At 35.3% G+C, this 22,488-nt stretch overlaps 2 long non-coding RNA genes across 2 annotated transcripts; both read right to left on the bottom strand.

The window, feature by feature from the left end:
• Positions 1 to 1,824: 1,824 nt before the first annotated feature.
• Positions 1,825 to 11,780, bottom strand: LOC112696610 (uncharacterized). The gene is made up of 5 exons (XR_011862321.1): positions 11,021 to 11,780; positions 10,747 to 10,862; positions 5,285 to 7,701; positions 5,070 to 5,186; positions 1,825 to 2,025 (listed from the first exon to the last, which is right to left on the bottom strand). It is a non-coding gene; the product is annotated as an uncharacterized lncRNA (long non-coding RNA).
• Positions 11,781 to 13,166: 1,386 nt separating this feature from the next.
• On the bottom strand, positions 13,167 to 17,520 carry LOC112696609 (uncharacterized). Its single transcript, XR_003150803.3, has 3 exons — positions 16,757 to 17,520; positions 16,483 to 16,599; positions 13,167 to 13,436 (listed from the first exon to the last, which is right to left on the bottom strand). It is a non-coding gene; the product is annotated as an uncharacterized lncRNA (long non-coding RNA).
• Between the last annotated feature and the right edge of the window lie 4,968 nt (positions 17,521 to 22,488).

Genomic DNA, 22,488 nt, shown 5'->3' with positions numbered 1-22,488 from the left:
CTTATGCTAAACCCATTTGTTCTTAATTTTAGCACATTACAAGCCTTAAGTGAAAAATAATAAATGTCCCTTTTTTGGATCTTTGATTAGCTTAGACTAGTGAGAGTGCTCATCGTTTAAGTTTGGGAGCGTTGGGAACATTGGTTGGGATAAAAGGGTGTTTTTATATTTTTGTCAAAATTTTTGGGAATCTGGTACATACTCGTATATTAATTAAATGTAAAACCATATGCATTGATACTTTTGTATATACTTTATTGCAAAAAGAAAAAATATATATATATATATAATAAAGAAAAAAATATATATATACCAAAAGAAAAAAAAAGAAAGAAAAAAAGCAATAAAAAGGGGACAAAATGCCACAAAGAAAAATTTAATAAAAAAATCAATGCATATGTATGGTGATCAAAAAGAGAATGCATGAGTGTGTGAAAAGTGAAGAATGGGTAGTTAGGTTAGCTTTGAAATTGTATAGGTTGTTATATAGGTTAGGTGGGAAGTTTAAGCTTATCAAAGATTCAAATTCTTGTCTACTTGACCATATGCATCCTTGCCTTGACCTTAGCCCCATTACAACCTTTGGGAAGTCCTCATGATATTTGTATGCCTGTATGAAATAATTATTAATTGTTAGATGAAAAACAAATTTTGAAAAGCATGATTGGGGGGAATTGAGTGAATCAACCCTATACACTTGAGTGATTAGAGCGGATACACATCCAGTGAGGGTTCGATCGCTCAATTACATGTTTCCACCCATAATCATCTTTTCTTGCAAGTTTGTAAAATCTTTCAATAATTCAATTCAATTGTGGGTTTGATTTAATTGCTATTGCTTTAGCCCTTGCACTTTTATATTTATTCTTGGAAGTTGTTTTATTTTGACGAAGTGCTTGCATTCATTCAGATAGTTGCATGTAGACAAGTTGCACATAGTTAGTTTGCATTGAATAAATGTTGATAACCTTTGTTTCTTTCTTGAGTATAGCATGAGGACATGCTTGGTTTAAGTGTGGAGAGGTTTGATAAACCCCAATTTTGTGGCTTATCTTGTGCTTATTTTGGGGGGATTTTATCACCTTTTCTAACATTTATTCAATGAAACAGCATGGTTTTGTAATTCTCCTTGAATCTATACTTAAATGTAAAAATATGCTTTTTAGGCCTTTAATTTGCTAGTTTTAATTCACCTTTGATTCCACTAGATGCCTTGATGTGTTTGTTGGTGAATTTAGGTTGAAAATGCTAGGAATGGATCAAAGGAGTGAATAGAAAAGCATGCAAAGTATAGAAGTCATGGAAAATCAAGGATTTAGAGTACATTCACCAACACGCACGCGTGATAGACGCGCATGCTTGGATGTAAAGTCGCATGGCGACGCGTACGCGTGACAAGACGCGTACGCGTTGATAGTAAAACGCTAACGCGTCACTGCTCGCACATGACTTCATTAAAGTGAATTCGTTGGGGGTGATTTCTGAGCTACCCAGGCCCAAATCCAACTCGTTTTCGAGAGTATTTCATGCAGAATTCAAGCTTGGCAAAGGGGGAGCACTTAGTCATTGGATAGCATCATATAGTTTAGTTCTCTAGAGAGAGAAGCTCTCTTTTCTCTCTAAAATTAGGGTTCTTAGGGTATTTGTGTAACGACCCAACTTCCAGAACGTCATGATCGTACCGAAAGTAAGGTGTTACCAACCTACTTTCCTTTATTAACTATTTACTATTGAGCCTTTAGTTCGATATCGCGATTTTGTTTTAGTAAAAATACCAGAAAATTTTGTTTTTATTTATCAAATCATATAGCAAGCATCACCAAGTAATAATAATCACATAATCATTAATAATACTATCTATCATACAAAAGATTTCAAATAAAACTCACATACAAATCCTATCCCTTTGTATAAAATAAAAATGTTAAGCAATAAGAGCGAGGGAACTTCTATGAAAGTAACTTAACTCATAAGTAAATTCTATAATCTCCCGCAGCTTCAAACTGGGTCTTCAAACCTGCGTCACTGAAAAGGTGGAAGATTTTGGGGTGAGAACAAACCACACGTTCTCAGTAGGGAATGGGAATGCCGTAAAAGTAATGATTAACATGCAAATAATTAACTCAAGTTTCCAATGTAGTGTTCTTTATCAAACCTTTTCAAATATTTCTTAAGACTTACTTGAAACCATTTAAATTCCTTTCTTTAAATCATATTACTTACATAAAGTCTCAACCGCATTAGCAATTCATCAGCTACAAATAGCATTCCTCAACCATCACATTAACTAAGTAAATCAGCAACATAAATAATATACCCAAACCTCATTTCACAAACACCATTCCTCAATACTTTACTAAGTTCACAGCATCAACAAAAATATCTAATCAAACACACAAGCAAGTCACTAAGACAAACAGCACAATCACAAAGAAACAAGACAAGCAACACAAATTACAAAGAAATGAAACAAGCAAACACAATCAAATGCAGATGCGCAAATAAGGATGATGCATGTCTAGCCCTAGTGCAGGTAATGAGCTCATTTGTCGGTTACATACCCGCTCCCGACGTTACCCAGCAACCTTTGTCTGGATAAGGCTTTCCTGTTGGCAATAACCACTGCGAGCAACCTTTGTCTTGCAGGGTATCCACTGCAAGCAACCTTTGTCTTGCAGGGCGGCACTTATTAGCCAGTATACGCCCAACACACTGTAAGCAACCTCTGTCTTACAGGTGCAACAACAACACACTCACTGTAAGCAACCTTTGTCTTACAGGAGCACACTAATCTTGATACCTCTGTAAGCAACCTCTGTCTTACAGCAAAGCATTATAGCAAGGTATCCCAGGAAAGCGTTCTCAGTGGTCGTACCACCATCTATCTGACTGCCTTCACGCAGCAGATCATCACATAAACATCTCAGGAGTTGCCTCAAGCAACAAATAAATATCTCTTGGGTTGCCTCAAGCAACAAATGACCTTTCAACAGGTCCTCTGCTTTTTATTCTCTTTTATAATCATAAATACGCAAGCGGGACAAAACCCACGTCCTTGCCAACAATTTCATAAACTGAATACTTTTCCTCAAAAGAATCAATGTAATTATCATCGTAAGTTATCATTCTCATTATTCATCTCCAGTTACGTATTCTTATACAATATCTCTCTCTTTCTTTATTCAATCATGTTGTACAAACCTTACGACTTTTACTTTTGCAACCTCTTAACTCAAACAAATTTTAAAACTACTTTCTAGTTTAATTTTCTTTCAAAAGACTCAAGAAAATCATTTATTTTAGATTCACTAAATATTTTTCAAAATATCACCCTCTTACTAAAAGTAGCCAAATAAAACTCTTTTTCAAGTTTACCAACTTCTCAAGGACTCAAAAGAAACCATCTTTCTTTACCATTCAAGTTCAAATATTATATATTCATTAAATTTCTAAAAAGTAATCCTTTATTTCAAACCCCAAGCATAACTCTTTTCATGTTGAATAAATCTCAAAACATAACTTCTTTTCATGTTAAATCAATCTTAAAATATAGTTTCTTTCCTAGATAATTTAATTTTGAAACATAAACCTTTCTTTAGTAAATCGAAATTAAAATAGAATAATTCTTTTCTTTACTAAATAAAACTCAAATAATATCATTTTTTTTTCAAATTCAAAGCTTCTAAAATGACTTTTCAAATAAAACTTTAGATTTTATAAAATTTCGGCAGCACCTCCCCTAAAACTCGGACTTAACGACCCTTACGGGTTCCCTCTTTCTCCACAAATCACCAGCCCTTTTCTTAACAAGTTTCAAACGGGCAATTCTCAATCAACCAGACATTCACAATTCGTAATAATTAGCAAGTCAATCATACTCCACAATTCCAACTAATCCATCAATTCAACTCCAATCTCATCAATTCACAACTAAATTCATAAGTCATAAAATCCTTTCAAATTAAACTCAATCAATTCTCCATCCGTTCATTAGCAATTATCATAACAGATTCTCAATAATTATCTCATCATAATTCAGTTTAAGAACTAACATCCTTTCATCAATTAAATTCAGAATTTCACCCAGTCACCATTTATTTTTAAAAGTAAACGAATCTAACTTTAAAAACTCATAACTAATTTTTCCAAAACCATTCTTCAATCAGTCACCAACCAAATCCACTACCGTTACAATATATCAAATAACCAGCACATCATTAAATTTAATATAAATTCGTCAAAGATCAGAATTTCAGTCAAATTGCAACCATCAAGCAAACCAGCCTATGGCAACCAGCTCAACATAATCAAATAACAGGATTCTCAGTAATTCTAAATAATCAGAAAATCAGAAATAGTTACAGCCTCAAATCAAAATCAGAATCACCAGTTAATCATTCACCGCAACAAAACCAATCACAATTCAAACTCAATTCATCAATCATCAACATGTTAGTTTTTTTTCTTTAAAATTAACTCAACATATTTAATTTAGTAAATAGCACCAGTTTAATCACCGTTCACAACCACATTTAATTCAAATCATAACTCAGAAAAATCACCACTTACAGCCACATTTCAACAATTCCAACCCATCACAAGTTCATTTTACAGCCATTCCAATATGTTAAAATTCCAATCCAATATCAAATAATTCAAAATAACTTATTCAAGATCAGAATCTCAGCCAACTCATCATAAAAATCAGTAATTCAAAATACAATTCACAACCAGATTTCAACCAATTCAGCAATATCACATAAGATCAGAATTTCCAACAAATCCATCAAAATTAGCAAACCAATATCAGTCACAGCATTAACCAAAATTAATCTTGTCAAGTTAATTACTCACGATAACAAAAACCTAGTAACATTCACAGCCATAAACTAAACTCAATAAACCAATTTAGAATATTATCTCAATACCAAACTTAATCTAAATTTTACAACTTCAAACCACGCTTATTCCTATCAATTAATCATATTTATGAATTATTTGCAATTACTCACTAAACCTCTTTGGCATCCATAAGTTAAAAGCTGTTAATTTCAAATAAAATCCCCTACCTCAATTAGTCGAAACTCACAGAAATCACTAAATGCAGCTGCTCCATTAGCAGTTTCCAGCACCTATTCCCATGGCAGCAACAATGACAAGGTTAAACGCCTCCTCTCCTCTCCAATCTGAGATTCCAGAAATAGCAGCCATTTTTAATCAAAGCCAGTAGCAACATGAGGTGGTCACGGTAACTGAAATTGAAGCAAAAGCCAGAATGCCTTACCTCAATTAGACAATAATAACAGAACGAGGAAACGACGGCAGCAGGAACGGCTGCCTAGGGGTGACGGCAACGCGGCTCCATCACCAGTGACCAAGAAGCACAGCAGAGGCGTTTATCCCACTCAACAGCGTTTTCTCCCTCAACTGGCCTTCCTCCACCCATGAGCTCCTTTCTCGGCGGACCAGAGAAGCAAAAAACGGAGCTCCATCGTGACTCTCTGCCTTCAACGGCGACGCACAGCAGTGAGACCCGGCGGTGGCGGCGCTATGGCTCAGCAACGGTGGCGCGAATGGCAACGCAAACAGGGTAACTTCCTCCTTCCTGAACGTCGCGCGTTCTCTCTCTCCGCTGGTCCTTGACGGCGACGGCTCCAAGGGGGATGACAAGCAAGGACGGCGGTGGCTCCTCATGGTGGTCGCTCTCCCTTCGGCGACGTTAGCGGCGGAACGGGCTTGGTGGGAGGCAGAGCGACGACTGGGCAGTGACGATTGGCGTGGCTTCGACGGCGGTGCTCCTCGTGGCTCCACGAACGGCGACGACGGACCTGATGGTGACGAGAGGCGCGGCAGAGCGGACGGTGGTTAGGCGCGGCTCCCTCTTCTCCGATTTCCCTTCCCCTGGTTCACCCCTAACTCCTCACTCTCCCTCTCTGATGTTCTGTTTCTGAAGCATGTATTACATTGGAGGGGGTTTGGTGGCTGGGATAAGAAATTAGGGTTAGGGTTTCTGGGATTTGGGAATTAGGGTTTCTGATTCAATTTGGGAATTTAGGTTTAGGAATTAGGGATTTTATAAAAGAATATGGATAGATATGAATAGATATTTTGATAAAATTGGAGGATAGGATAATTTTAAAATCAAATGTACTCTATTAAAAATATTTAGGAACATTATTTATCAGCATATTGCTAAGTTAAATCAATTATTTCTAATTTACATTAAAAAATGAACAAGTTAATTATATTTTGTAAAGTACAATTTAAATTCAAATATCAATTTTCTAGATTAAATCATACAAATCTCTATTAGTTTTCTATCTCTGAAACTTTAATTTCAATTTATAAAATAACCAATTATAATAAAAAATTGTACATAAATATTAATTGACGTAAACTTAAAGTATTTATAAAAATTAATCTAATTATTTCTAATAAATTAATTTCTAAGAGTTCAAATTAATAACATAATTCATTCAAAATAGAATTTATTTAATTTAAATTATACAATTTCTTCTTATTTTTCATTTATCAAAATTATAATTTCAATTATACCAAATATCTAATAAAGATTATATAAGGATTCTAATTAATTTAAACTCCAATTATCATGAAACTCTATTTAACCACCTTTAGCAAAATAATTTTCTTAAAATAAATCACAAATAACTAATTATTTGATTTTCAAAAACTAGGGTCGTTACATTCTACCCACCTTAGAAAAATTTTCGTCCTCGAAAATTGTTAAAATAAAATAAGTTCAAACTGAAATCAAAGAAAACAGAATATACAGACCGAAGTATAGGCATTGTCAAGAATGGATATTCAAAGAGTTACGTAAGCAATCAGATTTAGAGGCAAGCAAAGGTATACAAGAATGACAAAATATGGTTGGGAAACAACCAAATCACATTCTAAGAAGGAAATTCAAACTAGAGAATTCCAATGAAAGCAACGAAGAAAAAGATAGCACGAGTTCATGTGGCACGAATAAAGATTATACGTCGAATCGAAGCTAACTTCATAACCTCTAACGCTCCCAAACCCCGTAAATCACATTACCTATTCTTCTATTTCGTCTATGATAACCCATTAGTGTTCCCATACACATAAATCATTAGTATTAAGTTGGCCAGACCTAATACCGTGAGGAATGCAATGGTAAACTAACAGCATTAATCATCAGACAGTCATGCAAATAAAACACAAACTCTTGTTATCAGAACAAGTCACAAAGCATGACAGACACTCAGAGTATGCAATGAAGCATAGTCAGTCCATTCCCAAGGCTCTAACAGGAACGAACTGCTCTGATACCATATTGTAACGACCCAACTTCCAGAACGTCATGATCGTACCGAAAGTAAGGTGTTACCAACCTACTTTCCTTTATTAACTATTTACTATTGAGCCTTTAGTTCGATATCGCGATTTTGTTTTAGTAAAAATACCAGAAAATTTTGTTTTTATTTATCAAATCATATAGCAAGCATCACCAAGTAATAATAATCACATAATCATTAATAATACTATCTATCATACAAAAGATTTCAAATAAAACTCACATACAAATCCTATCCCTCTGTATAAAATAAAAATGTTAAGCAATAAGAGCGAGGGAACTTCTATGAAAGTAACTTAACTCATAAGTAAATTCTATAATCTCCGGCAGCTTCAAACTGGGTCTTCAAACCTGCGTCACTGAAAAGGTGGAAGATTTTGGGGTGAGAACAAACCACACGTTCTCAGTAGGGAATGGGAATGCCGTAAAAGTAATGATTAACATGCAAATAATTAACTCAAGTTTCCAATGTAGTGTTCTTTATCAAACCTTTTCAAATATTTCTTAAGACTTACTTGAAACCGTTTAAATTCCTTTCTTTAAATCATATTACTTACATAAAGTCTCAACCGCATTAGCAATTCATCAGCTACAAATAGCATTCCTCAACCATCACATTAACTAAGTAAATCAGCAACATAAATAATATACCCAAACCTCATTTCACAAACACCATTCCTCAATACTTTACTAAGTTCATAGCATCAACAAAAATATCTAATCAAACACACAAGCAAGTCACTAAGACAAACAGCACAATCACAAAGAAACAAGACAAGCAACACAAATTACAAAGAAATGAAACAAGCAAACACAATCAAATGCAGATGCGCAAATAAGGATGATGCATGTCTAGCCCTAGTGCAGGTAATGAGCTCATTTGTCGGTTACATACCCGCTCCCGACGTTACCCAGCAACCTTTGTCTGGATAAGGCTTTCCTGTTGGCAATAACCACTGCGAGCAACCTTTGTCTTGCAGGGTATCCACTGCAAGCAACCTTTGTCTTGCAGGGCGGCACTTATTAGCCAGTATACGCCCAACACACTGTAAGCAACCTCTGTCTTACAGGTGCAACAACAACACACTCACTGTAAGCAACCTCTGTCTTACAGGAGCACACTAATCTTGATACCTCTGTAAGCAACCTCTGTCTTACAGCAAAGCATTATAGCAAGGTATCCCAGGAAAGCGTTCTCAGTGGTCGTACCACCATCTATCTGACTGCCTTCATGCAGCAGATCATCACGTAAACATCTCAGGAGTTGCCTCAAGCAACAAATAAATATCTCTTGGGTTGCCTCAAGCAACAAATGACCTTTCAACAGGTCCTCTGCTTTTTATTCTCTTTTATAATCATAAATACGCAAGCGGGACAAAACCCACGTCCTTGCCAACAATTTCATAAACTGAATACTTTTCCTCAAAAGAATCAATGTAATTATCATCGTAAGTTATCATTCTCATTATTCATCTCCAGTTACGTATTCTTATACAATATCTCTCTCTTTCTTTATTCAATCATGTTGTACAAACCTTACGACTTTCACTTTTGCAACCTCTTAACTCAAACAAATTTTAAAACTACTTTCTAGTTTAATTTTCTTTCAAAAGACTCAAGAAAATCATTTATTTTAGATTCACTAAATATTTTTCAAAATATCACCCTCTTACTAAAAGTAGCCAAATAAAACTCTTTTTCAAGTTTACCAACTTCTCAAGGACTCAAAAGAAACCATCTTTCTTTACCATTCAAGTTCAAATATTATATATTCATTAAATTTCTAAAAAGTAATCCTTTATTTCAAACCCCAAGCATAACTCTTTTCATGTTGAATAAATCTCAAAACATAACTTCTTTTCATATTAAATCAATCTTAAAATATAGTTTCTTTCCTAGATAATTTAATTTTGAAACATAAACCTTTCTTTAGTAAATCGAAATTAAAATAGAATAATTCTTTTCTTTACTAAATAAAACTCAAATAATATCATTTTTTTTCAAATTCAAAGCTTCTAAAATGACTTTTCAAATAAAACTTTAGATTTTATAAAATTTTGGCAGCACCTCCCCTAAAACTCGGACTTAACCACCCTTACGGGTTCCCTCTTTCTCCACAAATCACCAGCCCTTTTCTTAACAAGTTTCAAACGGGCAATTCTCAATCAACCAGACATTCACAATTCGTAATAATTAGCAAGTCAATCATACTCCACAATTCCAACTAATCCATCAATTCAACTCCAATCTCATCAATTCACAACTAAATTCATAAGTCATAAAATCCTTTCAAATTAAACTCAATCAATTCTCCATCCGTTCATTAGCAATTATCATAACAGATTCTCAATAATTATCTCATCATAATTCAGTTTAAGAACTAACATCCTTTCATCAATTAAATTCAGAATTTCACCCAGTCACCATTTATTTTTAAAAGTAAACGAATCTAACTTTAAAAACTCATAACTAATTTTTCCAAAACCATTCTTCAATCAGTCACCAACCAAATCCACTACCGTTACAATATATCAAATAACCAGCACATCATTAAATTTAATATAAATTCGTCAAAGATCAGAATTTCAGTCAAATTGCAACCATCAAGCAAACCAGCCTATGGCAACCAGCTCAACATAATCAAATAACAGGATTCTCAGTAATTCTAAATAATCAGAAAATCAGAAATAGTTACAGCCTCAAATCAAAATCAGAATCACCAGTTAATCATTCACCGCAACAAAACCAATCACAATTCAAACTCAATTCATCAATCATCAACATGTTAGTTTTTTTTTCTTTAAAATTAACTCAACATATTTAATTTAGTAAATAGCACCAGTTTAATCACCGTTCACAACCACATTTAATTCAAATCATAACTCAGAAAAATCACCACTTACAGCCACATTTCAACCAATTCCAACCCATCACAAGTTCATTTTACAGCCATTCCAATATGTTAAAATTCCAATCCAATATCAAATAATTCAAAATAACTTATTCAAGATCAGAATCTCAGCCAACTCATCATAAAAATCAGTAATTCAAAATACAATTCACAACCAGATTTCAACCAATTCAGCAATATCACATAAGATCAGAATTTCCAACAAATCCATCAAAATTAGCAAACCAATATCAGTCACAGCATTAACCAAAATTAATCTTGTCAAGTTAATTACTCACGATAACAAAAACCTAGTAACATTCACAGCCATAAACTAAACTCAATAAACCAATTTAGAATATTATCTCAATACCAAACTTAATCTAAATTTTACAACTTCAAACCACGCTTATTCCTATCAATTAATCATATTTATGAATTATTTGCAATTACTCACTAAACCTCTTTGGCATCCATAAGTTAAAAGCTGTTAATTTCAAATAAAATCCCCTACCTCAATTAGTCGAAACTCACAGAAATCACTAAATGCAGCTGCTCCATTAGCAGTTTCCAGCACCTATCCCATGGCAGCAACAATGACAAGGTTAAACGCCTCCTCTCCTCTCCAATCTGAGATTCCAGAAATAGCAGCCATTTTTAATCAAAGCCAGTAGCAACATGAGGTGGTCACGGCAGCACTCAGAAACGGTGAATTCAAATAGGATTTTACTAAAAATTCTGGAAACTCCATGCTAACTGAAATTGAAGCAAAAGCCAGAATGCCTTACCTCAATTAGACAATAATAACAGAACGAGGAAACGACGGCAGCAGGAACGGCTGCCTAGGGGTGACGGCAACGCGGCTCCATCACCAGTGACCAAGAAGCACAGCAGAGGCGTTTATCCCACTCAACAGCGTTTTCTCCCTCAACTGGCCTTCCTCCACCCATGAGCTCCTTTCTCGGCGGACCAGAGAAGCAAAAAACGGAGCTCCATCGTGACTCTCTGCCTTCAACGGCGACGCACAGCAGTGAGACCCGGCGGTGGCGGCGCTATGGCTCAGCAACGGTGGCGCGAATGGCAACGCAAACAGGGTAACTTCCTCCTTCCTGAACGTCGCGCGTTCTCTCTCTCCGCTGGTCCTTGACGGCGACGGCTCCAAGGGGGATGACAAGCAAGGACGGCGGTGGCTCCTCATGGTGGTCGCTCTCCCTTCGGCGACGTTAGCGGCGGAACGGGCTTGGTGGGAGGCAGAGCGACGACTGGGCAGTGACGATTGGCGTGGCTTCGACGGCGGTGCTCCTCGTGGCTCCACGAACGGCGACGACGGACCTGATGGTGACGAGAGGCGCGGCAGAGCGGACGGTGGTTAGGCGCGGCTCCCTCTTCTCCGATTTCCCTTCCCCTGGTTCACCCCTAACTCCTCACTCTCCCTCTCTGATGTTCTGTTTCTGAAGCATGTATTACATTGGAGGGGTTTGGTGGCTGGGATAAGAAATTAGGGTTAGGGTTTCTGGGATTTGGGAATTAGGGTTTCTGATTCAATTTGGGAATTTAGGTTTAGGAATTAGGGATTTTATAAAAGAATATGGATAGATATGAATAGATATTTTGATAAAATTGGAGGATAGGATAATTTTAAAATCAAATGTACTCTATTAAAAATATTTAGGAACATTATTTATCAGCATATTGCTAAGTTAAATCAATTATTTCTAATTTACATTAAAAAATGAACAAGTTAATTATATTTTGTAAAGTACAATTTAAATTCAAATATCAATTTTCTAGATTAAATCATACAAATCTCTATTAGTTTTCTATCTCTGAAACTTTAATTTCAATTTATAAAATAACCAATTATAATAAAAAATTGTACATAAATATTAATTGACGTAAACTTAAAGTATTTATAAAAATTAATCTAATTATTTCTAATAAATTAATTTCTAAGAGTTCAAATTAATAACATAATTCATTCAAAATAGAATTTATTTAATTTAAATTATACAATTTCTTCTTATTTTTCATTTATCAAAATTATAATTTCAATTATACCAAATATCTAATAAAGATTATATAAGGATTCTAATTAATTTAAACTCCAATTATCATGAAACTCTATTTAACCACCTTTAGCAAAATAATTTTCTTAAAATAAATCACAAATAACTAATTATTTGATTTTCAAAAACTAGGGTCGTTACATTCTACCCACCTTAGAAAAATTTTCGTCCTCGAAAATTGTTAAAATAAAATAAGTTCAAACTGAAATCAAAGAAAACAGAATATACGGACCGAAGTATAGGCATTGTCAAGAATGGATATTCAAAGAGTTACGTAAGCAATCAGATTTAGAGGCAAGCAAAGGTATACAAGAATGACAAAATATGGTTGGGAAACAACCAAATCACATTCTAAGAAGGAAATTCAAACTAGAGAATTCCAATGAAAGCAACGAAGAAAAAGATAGCACGAGTTCATGTGGCACGAATAAAGATTATACGTCGAATCGAAGCTAACTTCATAACCTCTAACGCTCCCAAACCCCGTAAATCACATTACCTATTCTTCTATTTCGTCTATGATAACCCATTAGTGTTCCCATACACATAAATCATTAGTATTAAGTTGGCCAGACCTAATACCGTGAGGAATGCAATGGTAAACTAACAGCATTAATCATCAGACAGTCATGCAAATAAAACACAAACTCTTGTTATCAGAACAAGTCACAAAGCATGACAGACACTCAGAGTATGCAATGAAGCATAGTCAGTCCATTCCCAAGGCTCTAACAGGAACGAACTGCTCTGATACCATATTGTAACGACCCAACTTCCAGAACGTCATGATCGTACCGAAAGTAAGGTGTTACCAACCTACTTTCCTTTATTAACTATTTACTATTGAGCCTTTAGTTCGATATCGCGATTTTGTTTTAGTAAAAATACCAGAAAATTTTGTTTTTATTTATCAAATCATATAGCAAGCATCACCAAGTAATAATAATCACATAATCATTAATAATACTATCTATCATACAAAAGATTTCAAATAAAACTCACATACAAATCCTATCCCTCTGTATAAAATAAAAATGTTAAGCAATAAGAGCGAGGGAACTTCTATGAAAGTAACTTAACTCATAAGTAAATTCTATAATCTCCGGCAGCTTCAAACTGGGTCTTCAAACCTGCGTCACTGAAAAGGTGGAAGATTTTGGGGTGAGAACAAACCACACGTTCTCAGTAGGGAATGGGAATGCCGTAAAAGTAATGATTAACATGCAAATAATTAACTCAAGTTTCCAATGTAGTGTTCTTTATCAAACCTTTTCAAATATTTCTTAAGACTTACTTGAAACCGTTTAAATTCCTTTCTTTAAATCATATTACTTACATAAAGTCTCAACCGCATTAGCAATTCATCAGCTACAAATAGCATTCCTCAACCATCACATTAACTAAGTAAATCAGCAACATAAATAATATACCCAAACCTCATTTCACAAACACCATTCCTCAATACTTTACTAAGTTCATAGCATCAACAAAAATATCTAATCAAACACACAAGCAAGTCACTAAGACAAACAGCACAATCACAAAGAAACAAGACAAGCAACACAAATTACAAAGAAATGAAACAAGCAAACACAATCAAATGCAGATGCGCAAATAAGGATGATGCATGTCTAGCCCTAGTGCAGGTAATGAGCTCATTTGTCGGTTACATACCCGCTCCCGACGTTACCCAGCAACCTTTGTCTGGATAAGGCTTTCCTGTTGGCAATAACCACTGCGAGCAACCTTTGTCTTGCAGGGTATCCACTGCAAGCAACCTTTGTCTTGCAGGGCGGCACTTATTAGCCAGTATACGCCCAACACACTGTAAGCAACCTCTGTCTTACAGGTGCAACAACAACACACTCACTGTAAGCAACCTCTGTCTTACAGGAGCACACTAATCTTGATACCTCTGTAAGCAACCTCTGTCTTACAGCAAAGCATTATAGCAAGGTATCCCAGGAAAGCGTTCTCAGTGGTCGTACCACCATCTATCTGACTGCCTTCACGCAGCAGATCATCACATAAACATCTCAGGAGTTGCCTCAAGCAACAAATAAATATCTCTTGGGTTGCCTCAAGCAACAAATGACCTTTCAACAGGTCCTCTGCTTTTTATTCTCTTTTATAATCATAAATACGCAAGCGGGACAAAACCCACGTCCTTGCCAACAATTTCATAAACTGAATACTTTTCCTCAAAAGAATCAATGTAATTATCATCGTAAGTTATCATTCTCATTATTCATCTCCAGTTACGTATTCTTATACAATATCTCTCTCTTTCTTTATTCAATCATGTTGTACAAACCTTACGACTTTCACTTTTGCAACCTCTTAACTCAAACAAATTTTAAAACTACTTTCTAGTTTAATTTTCTTTCAAAAGACTCAAGAAAATCATTTATTTTAGATTCACTAAATATTTTTCAAAATATCACCCTCTTACTAAAAGTAGCCAAATAAAACTCTTTTTCAAGTTTACCAACTTATCAAGGACTCAAAAGAAACCATCTTTCTTTACCATTCAAGTTCAAATATTATATATTCATTAAATTTCTAAAAAGTAATCCTTTATTTCAAACCCCAAGCATAACTCTTTTCATGTTGAATAAATCTCAAAACATAACTTCTTTTCATATTAAATCAATCTTAAAATATAGTTTCTTTCCTAGATAATTTAATTTTGAAACATAAACCTTTCTTTAGTAAATCGAAATTAAAATAGAATAATTCTTTTCTTTACTAAATAAAACTCAAATAATATCATTTTTTTTTCAAATTCAAAGCTTCTAAAATGACTTTTCAAATAAAACTTTAGATTTTATAAAATTTTGGCAGCACCTCCCCTAAAACTCGGACTTAACCACCCTTACGGGTTCCCTCTTTCTCCACAAATCACCAGCCCTTTTCTTAACAAGTTTCAAACGGGCAATTCTCAATCAACCAGACATTCACAATTCGTAATAATTAGCAAGTCAATCATACTCCACAATTCCAACTAATCCATCAATTCAACTCCAATCTCATCAATTCACAACTAAATTCATAAGTCATAAAATCCTTTCAAATTAAACTCAATCAATTCTCCATCCGTTCATTAGCAATTATCATAACAGATTCTCAATAATTATCTCATCATAATTCAGTTTAAGAACTAACATCCTTTCATCAATTAAATTCAGAATTTCACCCAGTCACCATTTATTTTTAAAAGTAAACGAATCTAACTTTAAAAACTCATAACTAATTTTTCCAAAACCATTCTTCAATCAGTCACCAACCAAATCCACTACCGTTACAATATATCAAATAACCAGCACATCATTAAATTTAATATAAATTCGTCAAAGATCAGAATTTCAGTCAAATTGCAACCATCAAGCAAACCAGCCTATGGCAACCAGCTCAACATAATCAAATAACAGGATTCTCAGTAATTCTAAATAATCAGAAAATCAGAAATAGTTACAGCCTCAAATCAAAATCAGAATCACCAGTTAATCATTCACCGCAACAAAACCAATCACAATTCAAACTCAATTCATCAATCATCAACATGTTAGTTTTTTTTTCTTTAAAATTAACTCAACATATTTAATTTAGTAAATAGCACCAGTTTAATCACCGTTCACAACCACATTTAATTCAAATCATAACTCAGAAAAATCACCACTTACAGCCACATTTCAACCAATTCCAACCCATCACAAGTTCATTTTACAGCCATTCCAATATGTTAAAATTCCAATCCAATATCAAATAATTCAAAATAACTTATTCAAGATCAGAATCTCAGCCAACTCATCATAAAAATCAGTAATTCAAAATACAATTCACAACCAGATTTCAACCAATTCAGCAATATCACATAAGATCAGAATTTCCAACAAATCCATCAAAATTAGCAAACCAATATCAGTCACAGCATTAACCAAAATTAATCTTGTCAAGTTAATTACTCACGATAACAAAAACCTAGTAACATTCACAGCCATAAACTAAACTCAATAAACCAATTTAGAATATTATCTCAATACCAAACTTAATCTAAATTTTACAACTTCAAACCACGCTTATTCCTATCAATTAATCATATTTATGAATTATTTGCAATTACTCACTAAACCTCTTTGGCATCCATAAGTTAAAAGCTGTTAATTTCAAATAAAATCCCCTACCTCAATTAGTCGAAACTCACAGAAATCACTAAATGCAGCTGCTCCATTAGCAGTTTCCAGCACCTATTCCCATGGCAGCAACAATGACAAGGTTAAACGCCTCCTCTCCTCTCCAATCTGAGATTCCAGAAATAGCAGCCATTTTAATCAAAGCCAGTAGCAACATGAGGTGGTCACGGCAGCACTCAGAAACGGTGAATTCAAATAGGATTTTATTAAAAATTCTGGAAACTCCATGCTAACTCAAATTGAAGCAAAAGCCAGAATGCCTTACCTCAATTAGACAATAATAACAGAACGAGGAAACGACGGCAGCAGGAACGGCTGCCTAGGGGTGATGGCAACGCGGCTCCATCACCAGTGACCAAGAAGCACAGCAGAGGCGTTTATCCCACTCAACAGCGTTTTCTCCCTCAACTGGCCTTCCTCCACCCATGAGCTCCTTTCTCGGCGGACCAGAGAAGCAAAAAACGGAGCTCCATCGTGACTCTCTGCCTTCAACGGCGACGCACAGCAGTGAGACCCGGCGGTGGCGGCGCTATGGCTCAGCAACGGTGGCGCGAATGGCAACGCAAACAGGGTAACTTCCTCCTTCCTGAACGTCGCGCGTTCTCTCTCTCCGCTGGTCCTTGACGGCGACGGCTCCAAGGGGGATGACAAGCAAGGACGGCGGTGGCTCCTCATGGTGGTCGCTCTCCCTTCGGCGACGTTAGCGGCGGAACGGGCTTGGTGGGAGGCAGAGCGACGACTGGGCAGTGACGATTGGCGTGGCTTCGACGGCGGTGCTCCTCGTGGCTCCACGAACGGCGACGACGGACCTGATGGTGACGAGAGGCGCGGCAGAGCGGACGGTGGTTAGGCGCGGCTCCCTCTTCTCCGATTTCCCTTCCCCTGGTTCACCCCTAACTCCTCACTCTCCCTCTCTGATGTTCTGTTTCTGAAGCATGTATTACATTGGAGGGGGTTTGGTGGCTGGGATAAGAAATTAGGGTTAGGGTTTCTGGGATTTGGGAATTAGGGTTTCTGATTCAATTTGGGAATTTAGGTTTAGGAATTAGGGATTTTATAAAAGAATATGGATAGATATGAATAGATATTTTGATAAAATTGGAGGATAGGATAATTTTAAAATCAAATGTACTCTATTAAAAATATTTAGGAACATTATTTATCAGCATATTGCTAAGTTAAATCAATTATTTCTAATTTACATTAAAAAATGAACAAGTTAATTATATTTTGTAAAGTACAATTTAAATTCAAATATCAATTTTCTAGATTAAATCATACAAATCTCTATTAGTTTTCTATCTCTGAAACTTTAATTTCAATTTATAAAATAACCAATTATAATAAAAAATTGTACATAAATATTAATTGACGTAAACTTAAAGTATTTATAAAAATTAATCTAATTATTTCTAATAAATTAATTTCTAAGAGTTCAAATTAATAACATAATTCATTCAAAATAGAATTTATTTAATTTAAATTATACAATTTCTTCTTATTTTTCATTTATCAAAATTATAATTTCAATTATACCAAATATCTAATAAAGATTATATAAGGATTCTAATTAATTTAAACTCCAATTATCATGAAACTCTATTTAACCACCTTTAGCAAAATAATTTTCTTAAAATAAATCACAAATAACTAATTATTTGATTTTCAAAAACTAGGGTCGTTACAATTTGCATGTTAGATCTAGGTCTAATCTCGTTCTCATCTTGTTTCCTTTACATTCTCATGCTCTAGTAGTGTAATTCTCTTGTTTCCTCTTGTTAATTTCTCTTTCGTGCCTTTCTTATGTTTATGAATTCTCATGTTGGATTTTGATCTCCTTTAATGCAATTTCATATTTGATGTTCTTTTATTGTTGATTTGAGTTGTTATTATTGTTCCTTGCAATTGGTAGTTGATAGATTTTTATCTTTCCTTGCAATTTATTATACTTTCCTTTTATGCCTTTCAAGTGTTTGACAAAATGCTTGGTTGGATGTTAGAGTAGCTTTTTGAGCATTCTTGGCTTGGAAAGAGAAATTAGGTGATCTTGAGTCATGAATACCCAACTTATGTTGATGATCTAAAGTTGTTAGCTAGTATTGTTTCCATTGACTCTAATCTCTTGTTAATTCACTTAGTGAGTTGATTAGGATTTTTCAATTTAGATTAGCAAGTCTTATTAGACTTTCTTCGAGTGTGAAGATGATATTGTACTTTCTTCCATCATCGGGGATGAGGCAATAATATAAATTTTTGTTAATCATTGTTATTAGTGACTCGGATAGAAAGCCTATATTCTCAATCCTTGCCATGAATGTCTCTCTTTATTAATTGCTTTCTTTAGCTACTTGATTTACTTTTTATGCCCCTTTATCAATCAAACCCCATGTTCCTTCATAGCTAATAATCATTTACTTCATTGCAATTCCTTGTAAGACGACCCGAGGTTTAAATACTTCGGTTAATTTTTTATTGGGGCTTGTACTTGTGACAATACCAAATTTAAATTTGATGTGAAAGTTGTTTGTCGGTTGGGAACTATACTACCAACGGAAATATTTTGTGTGAAATTCTTAACCAACACAATTTTCCATATCAGAAGGCTTGACCTTAGGCCAGTAGCTAGAGGATGGTTGGAGTTCATCCAATGCTCTATTGATGTGCGGAAAACGATCCGACACAAAACTCACCGGCAAGTGCACCGGGTCGCATCAAGTAATAAAACTCACGGGAGTGAGGTCGATCCCACAGGGATTGAAGGATTGAGCAATTTTAGTTTAGTGATTGATTTAGTCAAGCGAATCAAGTCTTGGTTGAGTGGTTTGTAATTCGCAGAAACTAAATTGCAGTAAAATTAAAGGGGAAAGGTGAATTTGCAGGAAATTAAAGGGAACTAAAATTAAAGTGCTGAATCTTAAAGAACGAGAAATTAAATGGCATAGACTTAGAACGTAAGAAATGTAAATTGCAGAATCTTAAAGTGCAAAAAATGTAAATGGCTTGAATTATAAAGGGAATCGGGAATTGGATTTGCAGAAATTAGACAAGGAAAAGTAAATTGCAATAAACAGAAAAGTAGAAGAGATATTTAAAATGAAAATTTTAGATCTCAGGACCCAAGAGACTAGATAACCAAGTCTAGATCTCAATGCCTTTCTAGATCAAAACCACAATTCAATTTCAAGAGAAATTAAAATCAAACAGAAGAAGAACTAAATTCAAATCTCAATTTCTCAAGAGTGCAGTAAATAAAACAGAGAGATCTCAGGGTGGAATTGAAACAGAATTCCTTCAATTCTCCAACACCCAAGATTCAAACAAAACTTTGCAGGAAAGTAAACAAGACAACCCAGAGGAAGAGAATTCAATTCTCCTCCCAGAAACTATCTCAAATGTCAAGTAATCTCCCCAAAAACTCCTTAGCAAAAATAAAAGGAAAAGCTCCCCACAAAACTTAAATTCTAATCTATTTATACACTTTCTTCTAATGATCTTCAAGCCTTGAATTGGGCCTTGGCCTTGATGGAATTGGGTTGATAGTAGCCTCCCTTGATTGCTCTTGGTGTTGGGAAGAAATCCACTTGTGAACTGGGCCATGTAGCTTTCACGTTTGAGCCAACGTTTGAGGTCAAACGTTGACTCAAACGTTGCCTTGTGAACGATGATGCAGAGGCCAGAGTTGCTGTCATCCACGTTTGGCTCAACGTTTGAGGTCAAACGTGAGCTCAAACGTGGATCCCCCATGCCTTCTTTTTGGCCAACGTTTGGCCCAACGTTTAAGGTCAAACGTTGGCGCAAACGTGGCTCAATTAGCTCATCAATCAGGGGTGTTCTTCCATGCTCCTTTTTGCCAAAATGTAGCCAACGTTTGACCTCACGTTTGAGGTCAAACGTTGGCTCAAATGTCGCTGCCCAGAAGCTCTATCTTTCTTCTTTTAGGCTCCAACGTTTGCCTCAACGTTTGAGGTCAAACGTTGGCGCAAACGTTGGGAACATTGCCAGTTTCGGAAGCTTGAACGTGCTGTCCACCCCATACTATTACACATTTTTGGAAAGCCCTGAATGTCTACTTTCCAATACCGTTGGAAGCGCATCATTTGGAACTCTACAGCTCGAGTTATACTCCGTCGAAGGTGCAGAGGTCAGCTGGCCTTACTACAAATTGGTGTCATGTTTGTTTATGCACTTTTCGGGGCAGTTTTCTCCCTCAATTTTTATATCCACCATGTAGTGCCATATATGCTTGGAAAGCTCTTGATTCCTATTTTACAATACTTTTGGAATCACCTCATTTGGAGCTTTGTAGCTTAAGTTATTCTCGTTGGATGTATACCCCTTCAGGCTGTGGGGAGCAACATTTCAAGCAACATTGGAGCACCAACTTTGGCTCCAACATTGCTTTCCTTTGCTTCCTTTCATGGCCTTTTTGTTGCCTCTTGCTTCAACCTTCCTTCAAGCCCTTTTGGTCACCTATCATCAATCAACAATTGCATCAAAGCTATGCTATAATCATGAGAGTTCTTCTTCTTGATATATAAGCAATTATTGCACAAAAACTCATGAAAATGCATCAATTTATCCATGGTTGATTGAATCTAAGAAAACATGAATTTCAACCCAATTGGCTTACTTATGGCTTAAGAAAGTGCATAAAACTAAATGAAAACAAAGAAAAAGACTAGTAAAACTAGGCTAAGATGACTTGTCATCACAACACCAAACTTAAAGCTTGCTTGTCCCCAAGCAAGAAAAGAAATTAAGCTCAAAAATTCTGTCAGATTAGAATGGATTGAAGAATGACATGTATGCTCTGTGAGTGAAGTGATTAATTGACAGTGGAGTGAACTCTGAATCATATGTTTATGCAAGGGCTTCAGTGTTTACTAGTCCCCACATCTTGGAAGTCTTAGGTCTTAGGAATTTCACCCAAATGATACTGTGGAGATCTCTTTATAGATAATCACCTTGAAGCAGCTTATGATTTCTGTGTTTTGGGCTTGACTCTAAGTGTCTTGTCTCAAAGCGGCTCTTCAAATAAGCTTTCAATCAATACTCCTAAACCAGTTGGTTTTAAGGTATTAGGTGTTAAAGCACCCTTGAGGATTTACTTGCTCAAGCCTCTCTCTTTGACACATTTCGACCACAAGCATTTACTAGGCTAGTAACTCTTTGAGTTCTTGTTTCTTTTTTCTTTTTTTGCCTAGTAATTGATGATCAGAGCCTTGGACCATGTTCTTTTTATTTTTTTTTCTTTTGTTTTCTTTTGCTGCTTCTTGGATCAAAAGATGTTTGAGAATCTCCACAATACTTCTTTGAACTATATTTCCTGCCTATGAGCTCCCATGCAGGTTTTCACAAACATGCAACCTCAATACACATTCATACAACCAGAACCACCACTTCCCTTAATCTTTTTCTTACCTCAAGATGAATTTTTGGTTCCTCAATCCTTCTCTTCAAAGAAATGTTTTCTATTTATATTTTTCCAATCCTTGAGTGCAAGCAAAATTTCAAGTGTATGGTGCTATGATATACCAAACATCTTAGTTATTGAACTACAAGGAAATTATACTGAACAGGGGTACAATATCACTTTCAATCATAGCAGTTTTGAATATAAGACAATCACTTAACAATACAACCTTTTGGAGTTTACTTGCTTCACTCCTTCTCAGCACCATTGTTGATCTTTGCATCCCTCTTTGTCTCTTTGGTTGATGGTGCTTAATCCTTCCTTAGATTCAAGTGACTGCCTACAACAAACTTTGAAAGTTGCTTGTTCCCCAAGCACTTGAAAAATGGTTAGCATGCATGAATTATTTGTGGGCTTTTGAACTTACTTTGGTGTGAAAACACCAAACGTAGTACCTTGCCAATAGTTCTCATGCATCAAATTGACCATATGTGGAACTCTTTTTCTTTGCTAAAGGCAATAAGACTAAAAACTAGAAAATAGACATTAGTTAAGTAGTTTCTCTGATTGCTTAAAGCTAGCAA

The sequence above is a fragment of the Arachis hypogaea genome, chromosome 6 (genome assembly GCF_003086295.3).
Source record: "Arachis hypogaea cultivar Tifrunner chromosome 6, arahy.Tifrunner.gnm2.J5K5, whole genome shotgun sequence".
NCBI lineage: Eukaryota > Viridiplantae > Streptophyta > Magnoliopsida > Fabales > Fabaceae > Arachis > Arachis hypogaea.
Note: the sequence above shows the minus strand (reverse complement) of the source record. Positions and strands in the feature narration are given on the sequence as shown.